General features: G+C 30.7%; 1 long non-coding RNA gene across 1 annotated transcript; it reads left to right on the top strand.

Moving 5' to 3' along the window:
* The first annotated feature begins 2395 nt into the window (after positions 1-2395).
* On the top strand, positions 2396-2861 carry LOC131598790 (uncharacterized). The gene is made up of 2 exons (XR_009282392.1): positions 2396-2574; positions 2677-2861. It is a non-coding gene; the product is annotated as an uncharacterized LOC131598790 (long non-coding RNA).
* The last annotated feature ends 2789 nt before the right edge of the window (positions 2862-5650 follow it).

Below are 5650 nucleotides of genomic sequence, written 5' to 3'. Positions count from 1 at the left end.
TGGGATGGAGGTGTTTTCGGAAATGAACTTCCGAAACACCCCCACGCAGAGCTTCTCTGCAACCTCCAATGGCAGACCCAAAAACCTAAACCAAATCCATTTTTTTGCCTACTAAACATCCTAATATCAGTACTAAGCTATCTTAATGTCATTTTTTCAGATTCTAAACACCCTAATATAGTTTAATCAAATAGATCTAAAACTTGAAAAAACAATGATAAACTTACCAATTAGTGTTTAATGATGAGTTTGGTTGAGTTCGGAAGAAGAGTTTGGCTACTTCACACTTGCTTCTGCAGAAATTTCGCCTATGGAAGTGTTTGATGATGATTAGGGTAAATGATTTGGGGGAGGGGGAGAGTTCTGCTTAATCTGCAGAACGCGTTTTATTTCGGAAGTTCATTTCCGAAATTGTAGTTTCGGAAATGAACTTCCGAAATAAGACATTTTTTTCAAAAAAAAAGGCGCTTTCGGAGATGAACTTCCGAAAACACCTTTTTCATGCATTTCGGAAGTTCATTTCCGAAGTCAGGGGTATAATAGGGTTTTCACCAGAGGTGGACTAGAAGATAGGGAGGTGGCCAAAGAATTTCTCATTTTTTTCATAAACTAAACTCAATAACCAAATAGAGATATAACCATGCTAATCTCAAGAACTAATTTGAGTTACTTATAGGCATATCTTAAGAACAAAACATGAGCTTAAAACTAGTTAAGCTCAATAACCCGACAAAGACTTCTTACAAAGATATAAGTCAAAAGAAAACCCTTCTTTAGTAAAATACAATCTCAGCACTACTGGGGTACAAAATTGTCACATGTATTTTTCACCCTCTCGTTACTAAGACAACTTCAGATTTTTTTTCTCTCTTGACACTATGACAATTATAGTCTCAAATAGTTTTTTTTTTTTAATTTCCACTAAAATCAAAATTTACCTTTTCACATGATCAATCCAAACAACCTTTCAAAATTACTTGGAATTTTGTACAGAATCAACTCCGGCTAAGCAAATGAAACGATACAGTCACCTAAAAAGGATCAATACTTATAATGCATTAGCTTATCTCATAAAAAATAAGTGGTGTGCTCTAAATTTACTTAAATATAAATAAAGGGAGTGGGGAGTCATAATATTTATATTTTCATTTGTTCAAATATTTCTAATGGTTGATAGACAAAAAGTCACTTCAAACTGAAAAGTAATTGTTGAATAGCACCTAAACATGCAACAAAAACAGGAACAAGAGATTCAACAGCTTAAATCATCAACAGCTTAAATCATCATTAAATATGTTAAAGAGAGTCAAAGAAGATAACGGGGAAGACTCAAAATAGCAAGTACAATGTTGTTCAATATGGTCGCGTAGTGAAGGAAACCCAAGCAATAGGAGATGAATTCGACAAGAAGTTGATTTTTCAATTATAACTTCATTTCTTCTTTATCATGTGCAATATTTATTTTTGTTTGTGAGCATTGTTCTCCGAGCGACAAATGTGTGTTTGTGTGTGTGTCTGCATGTGCATGGTTGGGTGGGGCTACGCGTGTGGTAACATTTTTCAGATCGGGTTTGCCTTTTAAAATAAACTCTTTAAAATAAATTTCTATTTACTTTTGCAAAATGATATCGTTTAATAAAAAGCACGATAAAAAGTTATACTAATATTTTTACATTTAATAGAATTTTTTTAAAAACCATTATTAAAATGTGTGATTTTATTTTTTATAAAAACTCTCCGATTAACCAAAATTCTTTGTACAAAGCACAATCACTGAACTTCCTACTGTAGCGCTTTAAAAATAGTATAGTATAGAAGAACATGACTTTTAAAATCATATGCTTCAATAGCACATTAGAGTGTGGATTTCTAGAAATGATAGTATTTTTAATAGTATTAACACTTTTTTGATGATTGTATGTTGTCTATTATTTTTAGATCTTGGATTTAGTTATCCTCTTGTACTCCTTTGACGTGTGTAACTTTTATATTTGGAATACTCTACCTTTACTTTGTTTTGTGAGGTAAAGTTATTTCGTTGTTATTCGTGCGGTTTGAGTAGCCCTTCTACTCTATTTTTAATAGATCTATTACCTATTAAAAAAATAGCACATTAGAGTACTATTCAAAATCAATTGAAAATATATTAAATTAATTAATAGTTAATTGGTCTAGTGGTGATTGTCCAAACCAGATTAGGCGGTCCACTGAACCGAATAACGATGGTGAAAATAAATAAAATAATATTAAACTAAAATTTAATATGTTTTATAAATGACTTCTTGTAACTCCTAAGTGACAAAACCTATTTAAACATTAATTTAAGTCTACAAACAACATATTGATTAGAGTAAGTAAATATTAGTTAAAATTTTATAATTGACTTTTTGTAACTATGAAGTGCTAATAACTATTTAATTGAAGTTAACAAAGCAATAAAATTCACTTATAAAGTGAAACTAAAATTCTAATTATCCAACTCAAAGGAGAATAATATGGCTCAAGTACTCGTATTAGTTTATGCTTTAATCATTTTTCTTTCTCTAAGTCTTCTTGAAGCTGAAAAATATATGGGTATGTCACTTTCCACGCCATTTTCAAAGTTTATAATTTATCTTATAGACAATATTTTATATCATTTTAGTAACATTCATTTTTCATTATTTCTATATGCAGAAACAGACATTCCTTGTGTTACTTACAAAGATTGTAAATTATTTCCCCCTTATAGCCGTAGGTGCATTTATAATTTGTGTCGCTACTACAAGTATGACTAATTATCATACGTGTTGAGTTTGGCAGATATGTAATTTCAAATAATCTTTGTTTGAATAATCAACTTCCAATTTCTCTCTTCATTATGATTTATGACGATTATCTTTTTTTTCTTTCGTAAGTTTTATCGATATTTTTCCTTTTCTTCCGTGTTGCGACAATTGACAACTCTACTTGCAACTACAAAAAGCACCACTATCCGCTAATAAAATCCGATCTAGCTCTCACCTTCTCCTTATTTAATATTTCCATCATCACAAAGCTACTAAAGAAAAAAAAACATTTTTAAATGTAAATATAAAAAGTGGAAGGGTTGTTGCTACACTACTAAATATATTTTCTTTCCGAGTGGATTTAAATTAAATTTCTGCATAACACAAATTTTTTTGGAGATTTTTCTGTGTAAAAGATATCTGTTGGTAAACCTGTAAAATATATTCGTAAGTAAATTCACAAAAAATTCAAAATTTGTTTACTATATATCTAAACTTAAAAATAAATAAATTGTTAAATTATGACTGTAACCATGAACAATAAAGGAAGATGTCATCCAAACTGTGTGATTAAATTATTCTTTAATAAAAACTTTAATCTCCCACCTCTCTAAAACTAGTAGTGATTTGAATTTGCATTAGTTATACATTCCAACCAACCTGGGAAGGTTGGCCTAGTGGGATGGTGCTTGGGTATCAAGGGTTTGCTCCCCTCGAAGTCTTGAGTTTGAAGGAGCTTAAGACCAACTTTTGGAGGCTACGTGAGTCAACTTTCAGAGGCTACAGGAGCCTAGGACCAATTTTCAGAGGCTACGTGGGCAGTAATGCTCTCGGATAGATTAGTCGGTACGGAAGGAATTGTAAACCGAATCAAACCACATGTATATCTTTGTATACTTATTTGTCTTATTTATTTAAATACTATTTATTAGTTTAGTTTAATCAATTTATTTTTATTAATTTATTAGATTCAACCACGATTGATCTTTATCATTTTATAATATTAATTTTTAAAATATTATATCACCATAAAAAATGGTCATATATTCTGACACTTTTAGTGACGTTAAGTGTTGGTATAGATAGCGTTTAGAGACTGAAATTACAAATCAACTGTTGATATAGGATCTAAAATAAAACACGCTCCATTTTCACCAAAGGCATTCAACTTCTCTATAAAATAACAAATAAAAAATAAACTAAATAAACGTGCTCAATTGCAAAAAAATAATATCTTTTGAAACCAAAGATGCACTAGATTTATCCTTCCATGAACTCACATTTCTCTTCACACACTTTAATCATTCAAAATTTCTCTTCAGAAACCCTCAATCCTAAAATTTTTCTTCACACAAAAACCCTTCAATCGCTCAATTGATCATTCTTAGAACTCAACTGATCAATCCTTCAATCGCTGTTGAAATTCTCAATCAATGGTTGAACTCAATCGCTCATTGAACTCAATTGATGGTTGAACCATTCAATCGCTCAATTGAACCTTCCTTGAACTCAATCGCTCCAGATTTTTTCTCACAAGCCATCAATCCTTCAATCGCTCAACCTTTCTCCAAATTTATTATCACAACTAGTTTTACTAGAGGTAAGGGAGAACACCATTTCCCTACAATTATTTTCTAAGTTTAAGCTATTATTTTCTGTGTTTGGTTGCATGTTCCATGATTTCATTCGATTAGGATTTATAATGTATAGATTCTCACCTCTATTGATCTCTTTGATTTAGTTGGAAGCTTCAATTCAAAGTGAGTAGAAGAGCTTAAACACAAAGCAATAGTTTGAGCTTGGAATTTGTGAAAGAAAATTCTTGAAGCTTCGTCCTTTCATCAACTCTTGTGTTTTTCTTCAATTTGACTATGTACGGTGAGTTTACCACTAAATATGTGTGTTTTGTATTTTTTTTTGCGCGCGTTTATGGTTTAATATTGTTTATGCATAACAATATTTCAGTTGGTGCATTACTTTTAGATTGACTTGTGGTTTTGTTTCTTTGTGTCATTACCTAAAATCTTGTTGGACTTGTGTGTTTTGTTGCTGATTCTATAATGGGAGTTTTCTATTTTTATTTCTTGTATAAAAAATTACATTGGTGTTTTTATAGGTTAGGTTCCTCTTGATTGTAAAATAATTAATGTTAAATGAAATTATGTTGAAATAATTTATTTTAGATGCTTATGATGGTTGTTTGGATGGATATAAATTATGTGTATTTTCTTCTTGATGTTATGTCATGGAATTCCAACATCTACTACAAGTACTTATTTCATATAATCCTATTCAAATTACTTATACTACCCAAGCATCTTCAATGCATTTACAACTTAGAAGTCACATGTGTTTGGGCATTAGCTATTAAATGATGTGCCCCCTTTTTTTAAAATTGTTTTCCTTGATTATCATGGGAACTTAACATGATCATGTGATATTTTTATGTTAATAATTTATGGCTTTGGCTAATATGCATAAGGATTTACTTATGCACCATGCATAAGCCTACATAAGTCATTGAATCATGTTTTTAATCCAGTATTGAGTATTGAGTATGTTAGAATCCCAATTGTGTATATTTTATATATAAGTTTTGTGGTATTTCTTAAACTCTTGTGCCAAATTTGATTACCTTTTGATATATTAGTATGTAAATAAATAACTTTGTGTTTATTTTCTAATTAAGTTAGTTTATTAACTTTTGTAATGTTTTCTTTAGGTTTTAGCAATTTTTGGCAAGATGGGAAGAAATGAATGGTCAAAACAAGCTTGCAATGAGGTTGGAAGACCAAAAGAAGGAGTTTTGTGCAAGAAGGTCCGCTCAGTGGAGTCCAAGCGGACCTGGACAGAGATTTTTCATCAGCAAGTCCGCTCAACGG

The sequence above is a fragment of the Vicia villosa genome, linkage group LG4 (genome assembly GCF_029867415.1).
Source record: "Vicia villosa cultivar HV-30 ecotype Madison, WI linkage group LG4, Vvil1.0, whole genome shotgun sequence".
Classification (NCBI taxonomy): domain Eukaryota; kingdom Viridiplantae; phylum Streptophyta; class Magnoliopsida; order Fabales; family Fabaceae; genus Vicia; species Vicia villosa.
The sequence above is the reverse complement of the archived record's forward strand: the minus strand, read 5'-3'. Positions and strand labels throughout refer to the sequence as shown.